The sequence below is a fragment of the Pecten maximus genome, chromosome 19, assembly GCF_902652985.1.
Source record: "Pecten maximus chromosome 19, xPecMax1.1, whole genome shotgun sequence".
NCBI lineage: Eukaryota > Metazoa > Mollusca > Bivalvia > Pectinida > Pectinidae > Pecten > Pecten maximus.
In genome coordinates this window covers 25,146,671-25,159,854 of record NC_047033.1, presented here as the reverse complement: position 1 = coordinate 25,159,854, position 13,184 = coordinate 25,146,671, and the positions used below count along the sequence as shown (strand labels likewise).

The 13,184-nt window shown below is 39.4% G+C and overlaps 1 protein-coding gene across 4 annotated transcripts in view; it reads right to left on the bottom strand.

Annotated features, from left to right (window-relative positions):
- Positions 1–13,184, bottom strand: part of LOC117317723 (protein Wnt-10a-like) — a 52,557-nt gene that overhangs the window by 12,212 nt on the left and 27,161 nt on the right. The window lies entirely within an intron of this gene.

Here is a 13,184-nt window from a genome sequence, read left to right as displayed (position 1 = left end):
AATGAGACAGAGGTAGGTCTAACGTGTAATGAGACAGAGGTAGGTCTAACGTGTAATGAGACAGAGGTAGGTCTAACGTGTAATGAGACAGAGGTAGGTCTAACGTGTAATGAGACAGAGGTAGGTCTAACGTGTAATGAGACAGAGGTAGGTCTAACGTGTAATGAGACAGAGGTAGGTCTAACGTGTAATGAGACAGAGGTAGGTCTAACGTGTAATGAGACAGAGGTAGGTCTAACGTGTAATGAGACAGAGGTAGGTCTAACGTGTAATGAGACAGAGGTAGGTCTAACGTGTAATGAGACAGAGGTAGGTCTAACGTGTAATGAGACCAGAGGTAGGTCTAACGTGTAATGAGACAGAGGTAGGTCTAACGTGTAATGAGACAGAGGTAGGTCTAACGTGTAATGAGACAGAGCTAGGTCTAACGTGTAATGAGACAGAGGTAGGTCTAACGTGTAATGAGACAGAGGTAGGTCTAACGTGTAATGAGACAGAGGTAGGTCTAACGTGTAATGAGACAGAGGTAGGTCTAACGTGTAACTAAATGAGAAAAGGGGGTAGGTCTAACGGTAAGGGAAAGGTAGTCTAACTGTAATGAGACAAGTGGGCCCTAAGGTAAGGGACGGGGTAGGCTAACTGAAGAACGGGGGAGGTCAATTTGAAATGAAACAGGGTGGTCTAACGGTAATAGAGAGGTGGTCTAACGTGTAGAAAAGGTAGGTCAAAAGTGAAATGAACAGGGGTGTCAAAACGTGTATGAGAAGAGGTAGGCAAGGTAATGAGACAGGGTGGTCTAACGGTATTGAAACAAGGGGGTGGTCAAACGTGTAAATGAGCAGAGGTGGCTAATTTTAATGGAAGGGGTATTTCTACGTGAAGGGAACGGGGTAGGTCAAGGGGAATGAGACAGAGGTAGGTCAACGTGAAATGGACAGAGGTGGGTCTAACGTGTAATGAACAAGGTTTTTAACGTGAAAGAGCAGGTGGTCTACGTGAAATGGGAAGAGGTGGTCTAATGAAATGAACGAGGTAGTCAAAGTGTAATGAGACAGAGGTAGGTCTAACGTGTAATGAGACAGAGGTAGGTCTAACGTGTAATGAGACAGAGGTAGGTCTAACGTGTAATGAGACAGAGGTAGGTCTAACGTGTAATGAGACAGAGGTAGGTCTAACGTGTAATGAGACAGAGGTAGGTCTAACGTGTAATGAGACAGAGGTAGGTCTAACGTGTAATGGACAGAGGTAGGTCTAACGTGTAATGAGACAGAGGTAGGTCTAACGTGTAATGAGGACAGAGGTAGGTCTAACGTGTAATGAGACAGAGGTAGGTCTAACGTGTAATGAGACAGAGGTAGGTCTAACGTGTAATGAGACAGAGGTAGGTCTAACGTGTAATGAGACAGAGGTAGGTCTAACGTGTAATGAGACAGAGGTAGGTCTAACGTGTAATGAGACTAGAGGTAGGTCTAACGTGTAATGAGACAGAGGTAGGTCTAACGTGTAATGAGACAGAGGTAGGTCTAACGTGTAATGAGACAGAGGTAGGTCTAACGTGTAATGAGACAGAGGTAGGTCTAACGTGTAATGAGACAGAGGTAGGGTCTAACGTGTAATGAGACAGAGGTAGGTCTAACGTGTAATGAGACAGAGGTAGGTCTAACGTGTAATGAGACAGAGGTAGGTCTAACGTGTAATGAGACAGAGGTAGGTCTAACGTGTAATGAGACAGAGGTAGGTCTAACGTGTAATGAGACAGAGGTAGGTCTAACGTGTAATGAGACAGAGGTAGGTCTAACGTGTAATGAGACAGAGGTAGGTCTAACGTGTAATGAGACAGAGGTAGGTCTAACGTGTAATGAGACAGAGGTAGGTCTAACGTGTAATGAGACAGAGGTAGGTCTAACGTGTAATGAGACAGAGGTAGGGTCTAACGTGTAATGAGACAGAGGTAGGTCTAACGTGTAATGAGACAGAGGTAGGGTCTAACGTGTAATGAGACAGAGGTAGGTCTAACGTGTAATGAGGACAGAGGTAGGTCTAACGTGTAATGAGACAGAGGTAGGTCTAACGTGTAATGAGACAGAGGTAGGTCTAACGTGTAATGAGACAGAGGTAGGTCTAACGTGTAATGAGACAGAGGTATGTCTAACGTGTAATGAGACAGAGGTGGGTCTAACGTGTAATGAGACAGAGGTATGTCTAACGTGTAATGAGACAGAGGTGGGTCTAACGTGTAATGAGACAGAGGTAGGTCTAACGTGTAATGAGACAGAGGTAAGGTCTAACGTGTAATGAGACAGAGGTTGGTCTAACGTGTAATGAGACAGAGGTAGGTCTAACGTGTAATGAGACAGAGGTAGGTCTAACGTGTAATGGGACAGAGGTAGGTCTAACGTGTAATGAGACAGAGGTATGTCTAACGTGTAATGAGACAGAGGTAGGTCTAACGTGTAATGAGACAGAGGTAGGTCTAACGTGTAATGAGACAGAGGTAGGTCTAACGTGTAATGAGACAGAGGTAGGTCTAACGTGTAATGAGACAGAGGTAGGGTCTAACGTGTAATGAGACAGAGGGTGGGTCTAACGTGTAATGAGACAGAGGTAGGTCTAACGTGTAATGAGACAGAGGTAGGTCTAACGTGTAATGAGACAGAGGTGGTCTAACGTGTAATGAGACAGAGGTAGGTCTAACGTGTAATGAGACAGAGGTAGTCTAACAGTGGAATGAGACAGAGGTAGGGTCCTAACGTGTAAATGAGACAGAGGTAGGGTCCTAACGTGTAATGAGACAGAGGTAGGTCTAACGTGTAATGCGACAGAAGGTAAGTCTAACGTGTAATGAGACAGAGGTGGGTCTAACGTGTAATGAGACAGAGTGTCGGTCTAAACGTGTTAATGAGACAGAGGTAGGTCTACGTGTAATGAGACAGAGGTAGGTCTAACGTGTAATGAGACAGAGGTAGGTCTAAACGTTGTAATGAGACAGAGGTAGGTCTAACGTGTAATGAGACAGAGGTGGGTCTAACGTGTAATGAGACTAGAGGTAGGTCTAACGTGTAATGAGACAGAGTTAGGTCCTAACGTGTAAATGATACAGAGGTGGGTCTAACGTGTAATGAGACAGAGGTAGGGTCTAACGTGTAATGAGACAATGGGACAGAGGTAGGTCTAACGTGTAATGAGACAGAGGTAGGTCTAACGTGTAATGAGACAGAGGTGGGTCTAACGTGTAATGAGACAGAGGTAGGTCTAACGTGTAATGAGACAGAGGTAGGTCTAACGTGTAATGGGACTTACAGAGGTGGGTCTAACGTGTAATGAGACAGAGGTAGGTCTAACGTGTAATGAGACAGAGGTAGGTCTAACGTGTAATGAGACAGAGCTAGGTCTAACGTGTAATGAGACAGAGGTAGGTCTAACGTGTAATGGGACAGAGGTAGGTCTAACGTGTAATGGGACAGAGGTGGGTCTAACGTGTAATGAGACTTACAGAGGTAGGTCTAACGTGTAATGAGACAGAGGTAGGTCTAACGTGTAATGAGACAGAGGTGGGTCTAACGTGTAATGAGACAGAGGTAGGTCTAACGTGTAATGAGACAGAGGTAGGTCTAACGTGTAATGAGACAGAGGTAGGTCTAACGTGTAATGAGACAGAGGTAGGTCTAACGTGTAATGAGACAGAGGTAGGTCTAACGTGTAATGAGACAGAGGTGGGTCTAACGTGTAATGAGACAGAGGTGGGTCTAACGTGTAATGAGACAGAGGTAGGTCTAACGTGTAATGAGACAGAGGTAGGTCTAACGTGTAATGAGACAGAGGTAGGTCTAACGTGTAATGAGACAGAGGTGGGTCTAACGTGTAATGAGACAGAGGTAGGTCTAACGTGTAATGAGACAGAGGTAGGTCTAACGTGTAATGAGACAGAGGTAGGTATAACGTGTAATGAGACAGAGGTAGGTCTAACGTGTAATGAGACAGAGGTAGGTCTAACGTGTAATGAGACAGAGGTAGGTCTAACGTGTAATGAGACAGAGGTAGGTCTAACGTGTAATGAGACAGAGGTAGGTCTAACGTGTAATGAGACAGAGGTAGGTCTAACGTGTAATGAGACAGAGGTAGGTCTAACGTGTAATGAGACAGAGGTAGGTCTAACGTGTAATGAGACAGAGGTAGGTCTAACGTGTAATGAGACAGAGGTAGGTCTAACGTGTAATGAGACAGAGGTAGGTCTAACGTGTAATGAGACAGAGGTAGGTCTAACGTGTAATGAGACTTACAAAGGTAGGTCTAACGTGTAATGAGACAGAGGTAGGTCTAACGTGTAATGAGACAGAGGTAGGTCTTACGTGTAATGGGACAGAGGTAGGTCTAACGTGTAATGAGACAGAGGTAGGTCTAACGTGTAATGGGACAGAGGTAGGTCTAACGTGTAATGAGACAGAGGTAGGTCTAACGTGTAATGAGACAGAGGTGGGTCTAACGTGTAATGAGACAGAGGTGGGTCTAACGTGTAATGAGACAGAGGTAGGTCTAACGTGTAATGAGATAGAGGTAGGTCTAACGTGTAATGAGACAGAGGTGGGTCTAACGTGTAATGAGACTTAAAGGGTAGGTCTAACGTGTAATGGGACAGAGGTAGGTCTAACGTGTAATGAGACAGAGGTAGGTCTAACGTGTAATGAGACTTACAGAGGTCGGTCTAACGTGTAATGAGACAGAGGTAGGTCTAACGTGTAATGAGACAGAGGTAGGTCTAACGTGTAATGAGACAGAGGTAGGTATAACGTGTAATGAGACAGAGGTAGGTCTAACGTGTAATGAGACAGAGGTAGGTCTAACGTGTAATGAGACAGAGGTAGGTCTAACGTGTAATGAGACAGAGGTAGGTCTAACGTGTAATGAGACTTATAGAGGTGGGTCTAACGTGTAATGAGACAGAGGTAGATCTAACGTGTAATGAGACAGAGGTATGTCTAACGTGTAATGAGACAGAGGTAGGTCTGACGTGTAATGAGACAGAGGTAGGTCTAACGTGTAATGAGACAGAGGTAGGTCTAACGTGTAATGAGACAGAGGTGGGTCTAACGTGTAATGGGACAGAGGTGGGTCTAACGTGTAATGAGACAGAGGTAGGTCTAACGTGTAATGGGACAGAGGTAGGTCTAACGTGTAATGGGACAGATGTAGGTCTAACGTGTAATGAGACAGAGGTGGGTCTAACGTGTAATGGGACAGATGTAGGTCTAACGTGTAATGAGACAGAGGTGGGTCTAACGTGTAATGAGACAGAGGTAGGTCTAACGTGTAATGAGACAGACGTAGGTCTAACGTGTAATGAGACAGAGGTAGGTCTAACTTGTAATGAGACAGAGGTAGGTCTAACGTGTTATGGGACAGAGGTGGGTCTAACGTGTAATGGGACAGAGGTAGGTCTAACGTGTTATGGGACAGAGGTGGGTCTAACGTGTAATGGGACAGAGGTAGGTCTAACGTGTAATGAAACAGAGGTGGGTTTAGCGTGTAATGAGACAGAGGTAGGTCTAACGTGTAATGAGACAGAGGTAGGTCTAACGTGTAATGAGACAGCGGTAGGTCTAACGTGTAATGAGACAGAGGTAGGTCTAACGTGTAATGAGACAGAGGTAGGTCTAACGTGTAATGAGACAGAGGTAGGTCTAACGTGTAATGAGACAGAGGTAGGTCTAACGTGTAATGAGACAGCGGTAGGTCTAACGTGTAATGAGACAGAGGTAGGTCTAACGTGTAATGAGACAGAGGTAGGTCTAACGTGTAATGAGACAGAGGTAGGTCTAACGTGTAATGAGACAGAGGTAGGTCTAACGTGTAATGAGACAGAGGTAGGTCTAACGTGTAATGAGACAGAGGTAGGTCTAACGTGTAATGAGACAGAGGTGGGTCTAACGTGTAATGAGACAGAGGTGGGTGGGTCTAACGTGTAATGAGACAGAGGTGGGTCTAACGTGTAATGAGACAGAGGTAGGTCTAACGTGTAATGAGACAGAGGTAGGTCTAACGTGTAATGCGACAGAGGTAGGTCTAACGTGTAATGAGACAGAGGTAGGTCTAACGTGTAATGGGACAGAGGTAGGTCTAACGTGTAATGAGACAGGTAGGGCTAACGTGTAATGAGACAGAGGTAGGTCTAACGTGTAATGAGACAGAGGTAGGTCTAACGTGTAATGAGACAGAGGTAGGTCTAACGTGTAATGAGACAGAGGTAGGTCTAACGTGTAATGGGACAGAGGTTGGTCTAACGTGTAATGGGACAGAGGTAGGTCTAACGTGTAATGAGACAGAGGTAGGTCTAACGTGTAATGAGACAGAGGTAGGTCTAACGTGTAATGAGACAGAGGTAGGTCTAACGTGTAATGGGACAGAGGTAGGTCTAACGTGTAATGGGACAGAGGTAGGTCTAACGTGTAATGAGACAGAGGTAGGTCTAACGTGTAATGAGACAGAGGTAGGTCTAACGTGTAATGGGACAGAGGTTGGTCTAACGTGTAATGGGACTTATAGAGGTAGGCCTGATATGTTATAAAACTCACTTAGCTAGGCAAAAATCTAACGAGAAATCAATGTTATTTGATGCTATGGATTATGTTGGCATCCTACTTAACTAATATTTATTTTGAGTTTCGTTGAAAATCTATTGAAATGCAAAAGATGTCTTTGAGTGAAGTCGTCAACAGCAAAATGTAGCAGCATGGCGTAATTTGTGTACGTCAAAAGTACACCAATAATTAATGTTTAACGTGACATATTTCATAATCCAAAAATAGCTCAGTATTCTATCAATCCGTCAGTCAAACGGACCATACGCACTTCCTATAGCTTAATTTATGAGGAATAGGTCACGTGATAAAAAGATAGCACTAATAAATTTTAAATCTTATTACTGATTAATATATGTCCAAATTCACATTGGGTACCTTTGACGTGCTAATAATATAGTTATATATTTGGAAGGTTGAAGCCTGTGAAGTTTTACACTGCAGTGATCGCCATCTGGCTTATGACACACTTCCAAAATTACGATAGCAGTCATTGCGTTTCAGACATGACCTTTGACATTTGCAGGTGCAAATTACGCAAGCTACGGATTTTCCTTGCATTTTTTACAGGTAAAATGCAGGTTAAAAATTTGAAACATGCATTTTTTTCGAAGGACCGCCATGCCGATGGTACATATGTAGTTAAAAACCTGTCGTTTCGAATCAATCTATGATAAATGGGCAATGCTTAATGAAATACTATTAAACAGATAATTAATATATTGAAGAACTGTTTAATACTAGATAATCATATTGATAAAATCAACGGTTTTGGATCACAGCTCCGTGCCGTATTGCATCAAAGGCCACTGATTGGCTGACGAGTTCTATGTTAACCCGTTATAACGGTAATCATATTTCATCTCGACAGTATCTCCTCGAATCTCCCGGAGATCGCCAAGGGTCAAGGATCAAAATTAGGGTAACATGTATATGTGATTACGTACTACCCGCTGTACGTGTATATAGATAGTCAAAGAACAACGAGATACCCATCATGGAGTCTCTAGCTCATAACTTAACGCTGCACACCTCTTCAATGTCTCGACCGATTCAAAGAAATCCCAATTTATTTGAAATGAGCAGAATTAAGGTAGGCTTATCAAAGGAAATTGTTTAGACGTTCTTTGCCCCCAATTCAGACATTTAAAAAGATATTTTTCTATTTTAGTATATTGTATTCATAGCCTCATTATTACCTTTAAACACTTATCGGTTTTTATGTCTTTTTTTTTTTACAAAAAAAAAAAACTAAATAAATTTTCATTCATAACATTTTCATCAATAGGCCTTGGAACTGTATTCATTTGAAGTGGCGAAACAAATATTCCGATAATTCTATGCGATACATACTAGGAGATTTGTAAAGGACTTTGTGTACAACAATCCCAGATCTGTGTGACGAGCTGTGGCGTTTTGACGATTGCATTCTGACTGAAGTACAACGTTATCATTCACTATGTTTGACTTATGGTCGCACCTAGAAAAATTAACACAATTCCTATTTATCGAATGTATCGAAACATATAGATTTAAACATAATGTCTGCGTGAAATTTTTGTAATGAAAAATGTGAAAGGTTAAGAGTTTATGATCAATTGCAGGCCTTCCCTTATATTTCTTTTTTGTGATAACACTTGGATTTAGCTGGTGCCCGTGTGATACATTGTAACAGTGCATGTATCAGTTTAAAATGTTAATATCAGGTTTATGAATTATATAATGCAATGTATAAATCCAACATTAAACAGTTGAATATGATGTTCTGCACATACGTTACATATTCAGTGGATAAACAGACCGAATAATTAACTTATCTAAATTTACTTATCTACAACAGGGTGAACAGTGTGTCTCAATATTACTAACCCTCAAACCAACCGAAAAACTAAAACGTTTTATCGGAATCTTTAAAACTTTTCGGTAAAACTCGTCAATGTCATGATTTCTAGCAAGGCACCCCAAAACCTGCCCCACCATTGAAGATAAAACTCGCCATTACTATAAATCTGGGGGTCAAACACCCAAAACACTTCGCCACCTTTTAAGATGAAACTCGCCATTACTATAAATCTGGGGGTCAAACACCCAAAAAACTTCGCCACCTTTTAAGATGAAACTCGCCATTACTATAAATCTGGGGGTCAAACACCCAAATACCTTCCCCACCATTGAAGATAAAACTCTCCATTACTGTAACTAAGATATGCGACCTAAGGCCATCTTCCCCTGAAACTTCAATAACATTATTCTCTGAAGCTATTTTAGGTAAAATCGTCGTTTACCGTATCCTAGCCTTCGAGCCACCCAAAATCTAATCTTCTGCTAACATCTTATATTTAAGCCTATATTTTTGACACTTTTGATAGCATCTGCTATCGATTTTCGGCCATTAATTAGGTTCAAATGAACCTAGGTTTTCTAGATTCAATGTGTACTTGCCGGTCACGCCCAGATCAAACAGTGCCAGTATATATATAATGACTAGCAGGTTTTAGTGTTTCTAATTGTTCACTAGACGGTATCGAATGAGGTGTTTAGCGGCAATTAACAGTTTTTAACATCACATTTAGTTACAACATGTTTAGAACAGAGAAACTCTAGCTCACATCAGGCGGATTCGGTAACCACGTGGTCTGCGGTATCACGTATGGAGTGCACGCGATGTAGACTACGTCTGAGGCCTGAGCACATGTTTATTTGTATTATAAATCATAATGGGTTGCAATATTGATTTAACTTAATGTGATGAAGAAATATTTCTTTTCTATAAGTTTTCATATTTTACGAATTTTGAGGAAATTGTATCTATTCTAAGTCTTCACTTCCTTTTACACATGAGGTACCTACAAATAGCTGGACGTGTCTAATACTGTAAACGTTGAAATTTATGCGAGGGGGGAATTTACCCTAATTACGTGGACTCCTTTTGTTCGCGAAAATTTTCCCCACGCGTATTATTATGATATCAATTTGCGTAATCTTGAACTGCAAACGAAAATGGATCGATCTAAAAAATACTCCCACGCGTATAGTTTAGATATTAAAATTGCGAAATTAAACCCCCCGCGAAAATAATCACGTTTACAGTAAGCAGTTATTGACTGGGCATCTTTTATAAACTCTCTGTATGATATTTTATGAATCTTTAATGATGCGTGACATTATGATAAAATATTGATTAACTGATTGGTTAATTGTATTAATTAATACAGCTCTACTGAGGATATGGTTTATTATATTTATGTTGTGAAAAATAAATTTCATGGTGGTATACATCTGTATTTCTAGTAAAAACCCGAACCAGAGACTGTCCTTCTATGCAATTAGCGAAACATTTCTGTTTAAACCAGGAAAGTTGTTTTTTCGACCTAATGTAATCTATGTTGAAATGCCTTTAAAAGGTAAAATTTGTTGCTAACATTTCGTTATATTTTTTTTATAATAAATGTGATAGCTTTAATTTTAGGTTGGTCTGTACTCTGAATCCCTTGACACATCAGTCAATATTTCTACCAAGTTACTCTACATATTCTTCAACCTCGAAAATTCATCATACAGCAGTAAGTAATACCAAATTTGAATCAACAAACACAGGTTTGACTGATCCTGTGACTGCAGTCTTTATTTGTTTATTCTAATTAATTAATTAATGAAATTAATTAAATCAAAATTAATTTGTTTTTATTATTTTTATAAATGTTATCAAGATTAATGGAGAAAACCACTCGCCTTCTATCGATACATATATATTATTGGGTATCAGATCCCGTTTGATTAGAACAAACAAAACCCAAAAATCTGCATTCCTATCTACACATATTGGAGATGGGTATTAGTGATTAATATAATCGTCTATAAACCAAACATGATAGATACTGTGGTTTTTGTTAATGAATGTCTGTCGGTAGCTGATTTGAGTGACAGAGAATTTGACCTAATGTCCAATCGTTACCAGACAATGGCCATGTAATAGGTTTGGAATGTAAGGCCTGGCCTATCAGGGCAGTTTAATAGCTTCTTCAACGTTTCGCACTTTTCTCTTTTCTATGCAAATGTTTGTAGAAGGGGGTACAATGACAATTTGTTAAAATATCAAAAACATTTTTCTCATTCTACCAGTAACATCCAAGCTCGTTTGAGGGTTCTTATCGAACCTTCAATATTTGTTCAATGTCAACGGCCACTCTGTGCTAGGTTATTCAAGTTAGGCTCATTTGATACGTAAGTGATTTGCACTGTACCATGTATATATTTAGCACGTCTATGCTAACTTTACATGAGCTCGACAACCTAGTGTAAAGTTAGCTTAAGCTATGCTGTACACTAAACATTTTGTTTTTATATTAATTGTATGAGAAAACACGGCATTGATATTAAAGAAAATGTAAATATGTTAACAAAATGACAAAGAAAATGTAAATATATTACAAAAATGAATGAATCAAATGGTCATTATATTAAAGAACTCAAACATTCCTCAATCATGCCCATCATAATGTCGAATTGACTACAGTACAAATCTCACAAACCGTGAAGGACTATTTAAACATATTCAGTTAGCTAATGTAAAGCGTAAGTACACAATGTCTTCAGATAATTGACAATTTAAGCAAATGAGATTTTTATACAATAAAGTTCCTGTCGAAAAATGTTGGCACTGGATCGCTTTGACCCTGTGTTTAGTTTTCAGCCCCCAATTGAAGATATCAACAGGGTATTTCTATTTACTAAATGATCAATGCTGGGCGCTTTATCCCTCCTAGATACTTGTGGTTTACCAATAAATTGACTGTACGTTATATTACCTGTAGATCGGTAACATCAAAGGAAACCTCTTACAGGTGTGACAACCAGCGCTTTTCTATTTTGATAAACATTAGGTTAATGATTAGCAATGTGGAGTTGATACGTTGCCGTCATTCAGAATACAATTATACACAATAGACACTAGATCCACAGAGTTCAGGGAACATTGAGGATAGGTGAGGGGGCCTGACATATCCAAAGGTATCACACTCGTTTAAATACACTTTTATAACGTCTAATGTTTATTGCTTTTATTTACAATCTTTCACTTTACATCCTAATTGTACTTCAACTGTAAACAGAAAAATAAAACCAGTCATCCATGACCCATTAGCTAGAACTAAATCAGGTTAAAGTTTTCATAAACTAGAATATATAAAATACCTCTGACATTATTCTAAATTATATGCAGAATTGATACACGTGCTTGTAATATTACACTCACTACATAGCTTTACCATATACTCATTGGATAGGTATTCGGCTGTATATTTCGGAATCTTAATTCCAAAAATATTCATTCGTCCGTGTAAATTTTCGGACAATTACCCAAGTCTAGACAGGTACCCCTTCTGGCCCCTAGTGGCCCCTATACATCCCTGTTAAAGTAGGAGGGTTGTTACCAAATCATAGTATTTTGTCATACCCTCGGAATGTTTTTGGTCGGCACTTTCCGATTTAGACATTTGAAATTACATGGTAGTTCGGTGTTGATTTCTTCTCTGTTCTACACAATCCGGACTTGGGTATAAGTTTCAAAATGGAGTTGTCACTGTCGTAAATTGAGAGTTTATTTACTACGGTCGCTAAACGCTTAAGTGTATAATGAAGATTATATCAACAGCCTCCTGCTAAACAAATATCGTGTAATTTACAACTACTTCTTTTTATACGTACATACTTAAAGTTTTGTTTTTACCCAACAAATAATTGAATTTTCAAATATCGTGTAATTTACAACTATTTCTTTTTATACATACAGACTTAAAGTTTTGTTTTTACCCAATAAATAACTGAATTGTTGAGTATTACATTATTTCGTATAATTTAGTATTTAGTATTTACAACTGACGAATAGAAAGACGAGTTATACAGCGATTAAAATACGTCACCGGTACTACTAGATCCATACCAATTATATGTATCATTAATGATACATATTACCCACAGATAAATAACATACTGTACAATACTATATATATAATAGTTGTACAAATTACCTATATATAAATAACCTACTTAAAGAAACGTTTTTGTCTACAAATATAAGCTGTATCATAATTTCCAGAGAATAACCTAATACTTTCTTACATTATTTAAGTGAGAATACACGTTGACTACGCTAAAGAAATACTTAATGTACCCTTTAAAGCGACACATTCCGCCTTGGAGACAGGAGGGAAATGCTGGTAGGATTGGTTTTTAAAACGTGTAGTTATTTTAGTATTTCTGACATAATCTCAACTATAAATATAGTTCAAATTTGTGTATCGTATTTGAATATTAGGACACCACATCGATGCAGAATTATCATAGAATGTCAAAGAAACAAGTGGTATTGAATGCCAACTCAATTGGCCGTCAATATCACAAGTCACTTAATGCAAAAAACCATCGTTTACCAAAACAAAACGCTAGGCATTATCCGTAGGGATAAGGAATTTGTCAGATTCACAAATGGCCATTACTGCTTTTCAGAACTGACATTCTGATATAACAATGTAATATCCATTATGTTTCCTATTTGGCCTGTTCTTTACGGCTCATTAAGATTGAAAGACCAAAAGTTCGAAAAATAGG